The 12185-nt window shown below is 37.5% G+C and overlaps 1 long non-coding RNA gene across 1 annotated transcript; it reads right to left on the bottom strand.

Annotated features, from left to right (window-relative positions):
* Positions 1–1396: 1396 nt before the first annotated feature.
* On the bottom strand, positions 1397–2937 carry LOC120006000. The gene is made up of 3 exons (XR_005469934.1): positions 2495–2937; positions 2273–2349; positions 1397–1732 (listed from the first exon to the last, which is right to left on the bottom strand). It is a non-coding gene; the product is annotated as an uncharacterized LOC120006000 (long non-coding RNA).
* Between the last annotated feature and the right edge of the window lie 9248 nt (positions 2938–12185).

Here is a 12185-nt window from a genome sequence, read left to right on the forward strand (position 1 = left end):
GCACTGGCATTGGAAGTTTGTCAATTGGCAGGTTTGCCTTTGCTCTTGCTATTGGGTCTTTTCTTTTGGATAGGAATGGCAAGTACTGTCATCCAAAAGGAAAACTTCTGGATATCTACTGTCATGCCATACTTGAAGGATTGAAGCATTTATTTCCAACTCAAGCAGACAATGTTAAGCCTTTGGTTTTTGTTGTTCCAATTATCAACAAAAAGTCTGTCATTGGAGAAATATGGTTTGGAAGAATTGCAAGCAGTAGGGTTTATCAATTGTTGTAGAGGAGCAACACAGTTAGGCTACTCAGGTTCTTGAGACCAACCTGCACTACCAAAGGAGAAAAGCTTCTTATTAATCCATTTTGTAGGTGTGGTAATTTGGCTCAAAAATCAAAGATGGAAATGCGGACTCTCACAAGTGGACCAGCATTTACAAGATCTCCATTGGTATTGCCAAAGCATTGGATTATTTTTATACAAGATTGCAAAAGCCGATAATTCATGGGAATCTGAAGTCAAAAAACATATTATTGGGTTACAAAGCTCCTGAGCTTATCAAAATGAAAGATGCTTGTGAGGAGTATGATATATATTGTACATGAGTCATCTTACTGGAACTTCTTGCAAGGAAGACTCTCTGGTAAATGCTATTCGCCAATGGAATCCTGGTGCTGCTGGTAGTCCAAATTTGACAAGGAATTGCCTTCTTCCACTCGTGGAGATTTCTTTGTTTCATTTGCCAATAATGGCCTTTTCGAGAGGGCAACCTTGGCAACATTTTAAAGCTGGAGCAAGCTTTATTAATCTGTGCAGATTCCAGTTTTACATCCTTGAGGACAAGGATGATCTTAAGGAGGAAGTATTGATAGAAACCTACTTAGTCTTTACTGACGTGGCACTTTGTTAAGTCGGTTTAGATCAGTATAAAACATGTATTAGCTAGTTAATTGGGGTGAATGAATTGATATGAAATGAAGATTACTCTTCACGTGTGTTCTTGTTTCTCTTCTCTGTATTCTCTTCTTCTTCTTCCATTCCTCTTTGCATTTGGTTAAGCTTTGAAAGGGGTTCTTATCATGGATAATGAATATTGTTTCAATTTCTCTCGATTTAGAGACCAAATTATTGACAGATTTCAAAAATAAGATAAACAAGGGATTTGATTGGTTGAATTAATTTCTACATATGTGAAACATATAATATGCCAAATATTATCCATGCTTTAAAGATGCCAGAAAGTAGCCAAAAAAAAAAAAAAAAAACTAATTGTTGACCTAAGAAGTAAAGAACTATGATATCATGATTCTAGTAATTCACATGTAGAAGCCAAATTAAGAAGCTTCAAAAGAAACACACCTCCTGAAATAAAGTACTAAAATAGTATCGAAATAAAATAAACAAATCTCCAAATTCTTACACACAGCTTCAAGCATCTCTTTTTAACAGCATATCCTAATCCACAACCAATTACCATTCCTTGCTATTAATTTAAGCTATCAAACAACAGCCATGGCCAGCAGATCACCAGACCAGACACAAAAACGATGCAAATACAAACACCAGAAAACTGGAAAAGGTCTTGCAGTACAGTGATGCCTCAAGAAATAAAATCTCAGCCATTTGTAAATGCCTCATAAGAGAACAACGTCAACCTTAAACTGCACCCCCACCTTTCTTTGAAACTGCTATGACATTGAAGTCGAGCGAGTGAGGATTTTTCTGACTTTAGCTGCATCCTGTATCATATATTATTCTGCTAATCAAAAAACGCTATCTAATCTCGAAATAACTATTAGAAAAGGTGGAGACACAACAGCACAAGCAAACGAGATATGGATAGGGTTGGGCTAAGCTTTTCCCAGCTCAACTCATTCAATGTACAAGCCTTTGCAGTAGAGGCCAGCGTTCTAATTAAGGCAACATTCAAACCATTCGCCTCTTTTTTTAATCATACAAATAACCACATCATAAATAATCACAATGTTCTGGGAAGACAGAAGCACATAACATTTTCCCTTCCTAAAGATAAGGAATACTTCATCGGACATTCTCAAATACAATGTCAGAAGCATGGATTGCCATAAGAATACATCTACAAACACTAACACCTAATTATTTAGGCATTTCTTCTTTATTTTTTGTTTTCTCTTTAATTCAAAACAAATATTCAAACCTTCTCTACCATCTTTTCATAAAGCAAACACAACAAGCAACCGACAAGGAGAAGAAGGGGCATTAGAACACTATAAACAGGGTATAACAACAGGAAAACTTACCAATAACAAGGTGCTTGGAGAGGATGCACCATGAGATATTGGTCCTGACTTTCTCCCATCAAGCTCAAAAAGTTCCCCTGATTACAGCAAGGTTCGGCAAAATCAGCCGAAAAAAAAAAATATGTGCAATTATGCATTTAAAATTGTGTGGTTCACAGATAATCATGCAATCTGAGAGGCGGAAAGATATTGTGAATATTTATCACCATTTGAAGTACATACCATCCACACATGCGAAGCATATAAAATGAGTATTCACATCATCCGAAGCCTGTAAAGAAAATTGGTAAGGGAAAAAAGGCAAAAATAAAATCTTAACATTGATTCGAGACAATTCAAAGAGGAACGAATATACATTCTATTAATTCAACAAATGTATCATCAAAAACTTTAAGGACCCCATTGTTATATGAGTAATTAAGGTCTGTACAACAACTCATACCAAAATCCCAGTCAAATTAGTGCAGCCCTGACTTGGAGGTCATGATAATGGCTTTTAAAGGGCCCTAATTGGATGAACACAAGAAAAAGGTGATTTATGCTTCATACAAAGTCATGCAGATGTACTGCATGGCTAGATACTTACCCATCTGCAATGAATCCTTGTGTAAAAGTAATATTACATCACTTCCCCAATGTTAATGATATGAATTTAATTGCAAGCGCACAAATCGTACAAGTAATAAAGAGATGAGTAAATTATCGTTTCCATTAGGGATGTGTTGGCAATCAAGATCAATGTCAAACTAGTAACAACTATGCAAATTGGGGAAACGGATTCGAGATTGATTTTGTTTTTAAACTAAATTAAAGCAAAAGAACAAAGACAAATCAAACACAAGTATGAAATCAAGGATGGAAAGCACTAGGGTACTGAACTTCACCTCACCTATCCAATTCAATTCCCTTGGTCCCTTAATCCTTAATTCCTATCTCTATAATGACAATCGATTTTCCAACTTATTCAATGTTCTATTCCTAGATACATCAAACGTATTTTCAATATAAATTCCTGTTATTCCTAACAATCGGATTAATATATCAAAAATCCATTAAGAACTATGAAAATCATTTAACGATTGCATAAGTCACAAACCTATATTCCTATGGTTCATGCACCCTATGTCATCTATGGCTTGAGGCAAAACCCTAGATATCTCCTTCCGGTCTCAATCTAGGCAACAAATCAATTGAATGATGGCCAAACATTCAAAAACATTAATCACACCCATAGACAATCAATAGAGGGAGAGAAATCAAGAAATAAGGAAACCAAGTTTATTGAATCTTCAAGGTTTGGTTACATTAAGACCTTGGTAAGAAATCTAGCCACTCATGGAAGCAAAATACATCATTAAACAAAGGAAATCAACCATAGAAACTACGATAGAAAAGGAGAGAGAAAACCCCCTTGTAGACCCTCTTATTCTCCAAGCTCCAATGGTGGCCTCCAAACTCTCGAATGGTGGTAGAATGAAATCCAGTCCCGAAGAACCCCCCCAAAACCCTATTTTATGCCCTTTTATACTTCCCCAAACTCTTATGTCGTTTTCAAAACAAGTTGGGGTCGTTTTTGCTTAAAAACAAGTGAATTCAGAACTTTTTCGTGAAACTGCGCGTGCTATGAATAGTACCTCCGATCGATCGGGAATATTTTCGATCGATCGAAAATACAATCTGCCTCCACGAGTTTTTTAGTGTTTTGGCAGGTCCGATCAATCGGGAATGGCTCCGCTCGATCGAAAATCAGTTCTGGAGTCCAAATCTTCATTTTGCACTCTTTTCCTCCCTTTTTTGCCTTGGCACCTACAATATGCAAATATAGTTTTCTTAGGCAATATCAACTCTTAATCAACTCAAAATGGGATGAACTTATGTGTAAAGGATGCAAAAATGTATGTATATATTCGGCACATGAAATACCCCCACACTTAACCTTTGCTCGTTCTCGAGCAAATTGAGAATGAATAAAGGAGGGAAAGAGTATTTTCCGTTAATCTCAAATGAAAAATAAAACAACTAAGACCTTCTCTAAATAAGAAACTAATCTATGCCACTTTCGTAGGGCTCACGATGACACTTAGCATGTGTCACAAGCCTTTAAACCCCTAGGTACCCCTAGTAGGAGGAGTTGTGTCTCCTGAGGGTTTATCAGAATGATACCCACAAACATTAAACAACTTCAATGCCAAAATTAATGTCATCAACAAGAGTATAAAATGGATTCTCAATTGCAAACTTATCCACACTAACAAACCAAGCATTAGGGCATTCAAATCAATAAAAGCATTCCTTCAAGAATCTTATCTCATCCACTTTGCTTGTACTTTCAAGAAATGATGCACATAATGGATTTCACTTGATATTTGGCTTTAAAGTGACATAAAAAATGGCCATGTAGTCTTCCAAGAACAATAAGAATCAAAGAGCAAATACAATGAGCATTTATTTAAACTTCATTCTTATTCACATTTTTTTTTTCTTTTTCTTCTCAAAGGTGACTTGTGCAATGTTCAACCTCCTTAAGCTTTCTAAATGACCCATGTAACGAGCTTTCGACCAATGACTCCCAATCCAGTTGGCTTAGGGCACTAGGTGTTAAGACACCCCAACGGATCTAATTACCCGAGTCAAAAAGGCTACGAGGTTAAACTAGTCACCAAGGTACTCTAACATTTATTTCCTACCTTTTTACGCGAAACTCATTGCTTGCTAGGCAAGAAACCCAGTTACTCAGTAGAAAACTTATGAAAGAAACCACTTATTCATAAACATAATTTTTTTTTCATTTTTTTTTTCATTGCTCAAGTAGTGCTACTTAGAATCAAATTGATCTCAAACAACCACAAATGCCACAGTCAAGTCATATTTCACACCCCACAATCAAGTGTTCCATATTCACAAAAGCACTATGCATAAAACAATTTTCAAGATAGGAAAACTCAATTGGAAAGAATGTCCATAGCAAGATCCATCAATGCTTCAAAGATCACAAAATTCATCCAAATACACTCAAGAATGACATGGCATAAGGCATTTGAAGTCAAAAATTTTATTTTTTTTTTACAAAAACTAGAAACCTAAATTCTCACCCCCACACTTAAAATATGTAATGTCCTCAATGCATGGAACATATGAAAATAAAATAAAAGATAGGGATAGAATAATACGACCAGGGTGCCTCCCGCAAGCACTTGGTTTAGAGTCTTCAGCCCGACTCCCCTTTGTGAATTCAACCAGGATCCTTGGGGGTTGTGGTGTAGACTCCCCTTAATGGCTTCTTAGGATTAACATTGGATTGCTTAGGTGTCATGCAAGGAGCACAAGCCTTCATCACCACCTCTTCCTTGGGATAGGCATTTTTCTTCATTTTCTTGGTCTTCCTCTTCTTCTTTTTCTTCCTCTTCTTTTGCTTCTCTTTGGGCTCCTCAACTAGAGACTTTGATACATCATTTTCAGCTTGGGTGGCTGCCTTGGGAATTTCATGCTTCGCTTTGGAGTCTTGGCCTAGGAAAACTTTCACCGGAATATATGGAGCTTCCTTTTTAAGAGTGTCGGGGATAACCATGTCAATATGCTCCACTTGGAGGCATTGTTGAGAAACCTCCTCTTGCCTTCTATTGCCAAACACTTTAAAAGTGATTTGATCACCTCCCGCACCTCTCAAAGTAAGCTTCCCTTTTTCAACATCTATCAAAGCTCTCCCAGTGCTCAAGAATGACCTTTCCAAGATTATGGGAGTGGTGGGATTGGCCTCCATATCCAAGATAAGAAAATTCACCTGGAACATAAGATCACCCACCTTCACTAAAACATCCTCCACCATGCCAATAGGATACTTGATAGATCTATCCGCCATTTGCAAAGACATCGTGGTTGGACTAATCTCCTTCATCCCAATTTGCTTAGCAACCGACAATGACATCAAATTGATGCTAGCTCCAAGATCACATAAAGATCTTTCAATCAAGGTGTTTCCAATGGTGCACGGGATTGTGAAACTTCCCGGATCATCTTGCTTAATTGGGAGCTTCCGTTGCACAATGGCACTACACTCTACAGTCAATTGTATCTTTTCATGCTCCTTCAACCTCCGCTTCTTAGATAAGATCTCCTTCATGAATTTGGCATAGCAAGGAATTTGCTCTAAAGCTTCGACAAAAGGGATGTTCACTTGAAGCTTCTTGAATACCTCCAAAAATTTAGAAAATTGATCATCATTCTTTTTAGTGCTCTTCAATCTTCGAGGAAATGGAATTGGAGGCATATAAGGTTTGATTGGAGGTGTAGGAAGAGAACTATCAGGCCAATCGGGCTCAATTACATATCGTGGCTGCGCCTCTTTCACTTTTCTGCATTTTTCATCATGAACTGTAGCTGGCCGATCGATCGGGATGGGGTCCGATCGATTGGAATTTCCCTCGGGTAAATTTTCACCAAAGAGGTCTGATCGATTGGGAACCCCCTCCGATCGATCGGAAATAGCCCCTGGACATTTTTCAGCTTCATTCTCCCCTATTTTCCTACACTTCTCCTCCTCCTGCAAATTTTTTGCCTTTTCGGCATCAAGATCAGCAGCATTTTGAACTACCTTACTAGTCTGCAGAGTGATTGCCATGCATTGCTCTTTGTCATTTCCTTTTGGATTCACCTCCGATTGGCTTGGCAATGTCTTTTATGCCACAAGTAAGATGATTGCTCGTTTGATGAGCTACGCTTAGTTCCAACTTTATGATGCAAGGTAACTAAAGATTGGGAAAAATTGGGTTCAAGGTTTACTTGGTACAAACCATTCAACAAAATTTTGGAACCAACAAGAGAAGAATTTTTGTGTAAAGTGAAACCATTATCATTGAAATTAAATGAAAACCCATTAAGGGAAAGTTTGGACAATGAAATCAAATTACGGGAAATAGAAGGGACATAAAATGTATCAAACAAATCCAAACAAAATCCAGAATTCAAGATCAAACGAAAGGCTCCTAAGGCTTCAACTTTGGCCTTCTGTCTGTTTCCCATATAAAGAAAGGCTTCATTTGGCTTTGTGTTCCGGGTCATAAGGTATCCCTGCATTGTATTTGAAACATGTGTACATGATCCAGAATCTAGCTACCAAGTGTTAGAAGGAACTTCAATTAAATTTGATTCGAAACATACTAAAGACAAGGGTTTACCTTTCTTTTCGAACCATGCTCTGCGTTTTGCGCAGTCTTTCTGAAAATGTCCAGTTTTCTTATAGAAATGACACTTCTCATTTTTCTTTTCCTTCTTTGAGGCAGGTGTTCCGGACTTATTGTGATTGGATTGGCTATGCTTCATGCCTTTACCAATCTTCTTTCCAGCTCCTTTCATGACAAGATGCGCTACATGACCATTATGCTGTTTAAGTCTCCCTTCCTCTTGGACCAACATACTTTTCATTTCATTTACATACCACTTATCTTTAATAGTGTTGTAATTGATCTGAAAAGGTCCATATTCAGGAGGTAAGGAATTAAGGACAAATTGGACAAGAAATGAGTCATCCACTGTCATGCCCAAAGTCCTTAAATTTGCAGCGAGATTGGTCATCTCAATTATGTGTTCATTCATGGTACGAGTACCATCAAAGCGCATCGTTGTAAGTTCAGCCATAAGTTTTCCAGCAAGTGATTTGTCAGCAGTGCGGAAGTGATCTCTGACATTATTAAGATATTCCTTCACTTTCTGTGTTTCAGGTAAAGAGGTTTTGATGTTTGCGGTAATCGTCATTCGCAAGAACATAAGGCTCAGTCTGTTAGACCTAGACCATGCTTTGTGAATGGCCTTTTCATCCTCACTACTCTCATCAGTGAGAGCAACAGGTTCATCCTCAAGAAGACACATGTCGAGGTCTAAGACTGCTAAGCTGAATAGTACTTGCTCATGCCAGTCAGAAAAATTAGTTCCATCAAACCTAGAGATGTTGGCGGCTTGGGAATGAAGTGCTACGGGAACAGTGTTAGCAGCTGCAACATTAATCATGCTCACAATAAACATAAATATTACAACATATATTCAAGGTAGTAAATAATCGATAAATGGCAATATATTAATTGGCTAAGAAAATAGGCATCTGTGGATGAACCATAGTTACCAGGAACTCGGTACACTCCGAGTCGTGGTACGGGTACGGGAACGGGGTACGCCACTTGATTAATTTGTGGTACGTTTGGGGGTAGACTTAATTGGTACGCTAGTTGGGAACGTGGTACGGTTTGAAGAGTTATTGGGGTCACTTCTAAATATTGAATGAAATACAAAATTAAATATAACATATTTTACAATCCAAAGTATAAGAAAAGAATAATTTCAATGCTTCTCTATTATTTTTGGAGACTGGTAATAAATTTTAATGGGATTTGTTATTTTTAGGTCAATTTTCTAGGCTTTAGTTGTGGGCTTTAATAATCACAAATTTAGGGTTCAGATTCTCTTCTTTCTCAATTCCAACGTCGTGAAGACTTCTCTCTGGTTTGGGTACTCTTCTCTGCCGCGCCTTCTCTGATTCTGTCATGGAGTAACTGTTTCTCTCATGCATTCTCTCTTGTTTGAGTACTCCTCTCCCACGCCTTTCGCTTCTCTCCAACGTCGTGAAGCATCGACCAAGTATGATTTTTGGGTCTTTTCTGGTTTGGGAACTGTCAGTCTGTACGCTATCTTCTAGTACTCTTCTTTATACTCACATCTCAATTGATTTTTGGGTCTTTTCATGGCAGAATTTTGGGACGCTACTTTAGGCGTCCCAGGTCGGGTTCCCGAGCATCCCAAGTCGCTAGTGTACCCCGAATTGGGACGTTCGTCCCAATTCGGGGTATGAGGGGGTAATGACCGTTCCCGGTAACTATGGGATGAACTACTATTTTCTAAGCAACAAAATATTACCCATTAATGTTTATTCAAACAAATAATTGGACCTGTGGGCAACCTAATTATTTTCGAATAAACTATAAATTAATACCAATGATTAGATTCAAAACCAAAATTTTTGGACCTGTGGGCAACCAAAACATATATGCTTCGAATTAATTCAATAATATTAATACTCATGATTATGGGATTAATCACTGTGGTGAAAAACAAACCATCTTAATTGAGCATTAATTTATGAGTTTAATAATACTAAATGCTAAATTATTGGATTTTTATTTATATCACCAGTAAGCCTTTTAGGGTCCATAGTCATTAGCAGCGGACTTATAGCCCACTATTCATGGACGGGTGCCATCTTCATACTTGTGCAATTAGTTTGCCCACAATAACCCATATAGCAGCAGCATATATCATTCACAACCATATACATCAGATCAAATTGTTGATATATCATGAAAGAAAATCCAAAATCATCAGTCATATCACAAATACAATTAAGCAGTAAGTTTTCTCATCACCGATGATCATCGCCTAATCTAGACATGGTTAACTGGAAATCCATCAATTATACTAAATCAATGTCAATATTTGAAAACCGAGCATCATGGATTTTTGAAAATATCCATATTTTAAACTTTAGTAAAAGGAAAATCAGTGCGAGGAACCATGTCTATAGTTCATCAATTTCTGACCAAATCATGAAGTCATGCATCACATATCAGACACCTCTTTGAGTCATTAAGGTTCAAAATCACAATTTCATTTTTACGGGAAAAACACGAGATTGACAACCTGCTCCGATACCACATGTAAAAACATTCATAGTTTAATGATAAGTGTATCATGCAACTAGGATCTTCAATCAACGTGATCTTCACACATACATCAGAAAAGTAATTCAAGAGAGCGTACCTTGAGCCATTGCTTCTTAATTGGAAATCACAAAACTTGATCAATCTCTAGAAACCGGTTTCTCTCCCTTCTCTATTAAATCTTTTATGTTGTAAAAAGAAAAACGTTACTTAAATGGAAGTTGGTAACGTATTTATAGATAGGGAGAGGACCTAAGTTTTTCCTTAACTCTTAATCTCAATCGTCCATCACAGTTAGAGTTTTAAGTAGGAAACCAACCCAGAATGCATTAGATTTTAGGCCACTAGAAGTTGAGGCTCAATACAACTCTTATCAAATAAATCAATTGTAAGTGGACCACATTAATAGGAACTCCAACATTTCAACCCATTGTTTATATATTTTAAGTATGGTTTCAATGTTTTCTTTTCAATCTTCTTATGAGAATTTTCCTACAAGGTTTTAATGTTTATGGCTTCTTTGGTGCTTCTATGCAACCATCACTTTCTCCCAGATTACATTACAACTTCTCATTTTCAATTGCGTAAGGTATTTTCTAGGTTTTCTTTTAGAAAAATTATTCTCTGGTCTTATTCATAAAACTTTGTTAGGTTGTTCCTTATTTAATATTTATGCCTTCATTGATACTTCTATGCAGCTCTCACTTCCTGCAAGAATACATTGCAGATTCCAATCTTCAATTGCATAGGGTATTTTTCAAGTTTTTGTTTTAAAAAATTCTTTTGGTATTTTTCATAAAGCTTTGTTAGATTGTTCCTTAGATTATTGGTCGACAATCGCGTCTGTGTGGTGTGGATTTATTGTGTCTAGTTGTGAACAATGGTTGATGTTGGTCCAACTGATTGTTGATCAGGAAGAGCTAAGAAGAAACAACTTATTGTTAGTAGGGAGTGAATGGTCCCAAAAATATTTTAGAGGTGAGGTTACCTGGATGGGGGGAAGATCTTTTGATTCTTTTGGTTTTTACCGATGTCGTGCCTATTTTCTTTTTGATTTTTTGTTAATTCCCTAGAGTATTTGGCTTTGTCTCTGTAGGGGTCAAGTTCAACCTTAACCAATTATATGGATCCTGTTCAACCCAATCTATTTACAATACAAAAGGGCCAAACTAAACATAAAAGCTCAACAGAGGCTAGGTCCACGAAGCTCAACAACAATCAGACCAGAACATACAGTCCAAAAAGTACTTGGTCTTAAAAAGGCAATACAAAGCCGATACAAGTAAGGTCGAACCAATAACTAAGGGAGGAAGCCGAAGATAAGGCAGTTCCTAGTTAAATGGTAACAGTCGAAACTACTGCAAACTCCTCCAAACTGCCGTAAACTCCTCCAAACTGCTATGAACTTCTCCAACTACCACAACTGTTGGTAACTGCTCAAGAAAAGCATAAAAGGAGTTCATTAGGACAAGGAAAGGGGAGGCTTTTTGGAGAGAGGGGAAACTTTGATTTCTTACTCACTCTGTAATCACAAGTGATAAATAAAAATACCATATCGTTATGCACTGTGGACCTAGGCACAACGCCGAACCACGTATAATCTCTTTGTTTTGTCTTACATCTACCCACTCACTCTCAACAATTCGATTGTCGATAATTTACATCAACAATTTGGCGCGCCAGATAGGGGGGCAGAGTGTTATCAAAATGGTGAACTCAGAAGCTTCATGGGATGATGATATAAAAGAGAAGATGAAAGCTTTGATTCAACGCTTCGACGAACATGAAAGAAGGGTCCAACAGTTGGAGCAAGAAAACTTGACCGTTCGAAGAGAGAATCAAAAGCTACTTGATCTTATGAATCAATCTTCAATTCCTCACATAACCACAACCATTCCTGCAAATACTGTCCCAAGTACTTCAGGTCGACCCAATGATGGACAAACAATGCAAATTCCCAACGCAAGCGTTCCTTTGCCAGGATTTGTGCATCAGACGGAGTCATCATTGGCGTCAACGTCAACTCAATTCCTAAGGCCAACGGCACAATCCATGGCACCATTATTTCCAAGACCAACTTCATCTTCAGCTATCCCCACAGTTGGTGCATGGTCGAATATAACCACAACACTACCAGAAATTACGACACAACGAAGTGTCGACAAAAGATTGGAGGAAATGGAGTAAGCATTCTTCAGGATACCAGGCAT

This window comes from Tripterygium wilfordii, chromosome 2, assembly GCF_013401445.1.
Source record: "Tripterygium wilfordii isolate XIE 37 chromosome 2, ASM1340144v1, whole genome shotgun sequence".
NCBI lineage: Eukaryota > Viridiplantae > Streptophyta > Magnoliopsida > Celastrales > Celastraceae > Tripterygium > Tripterygium wilfordii.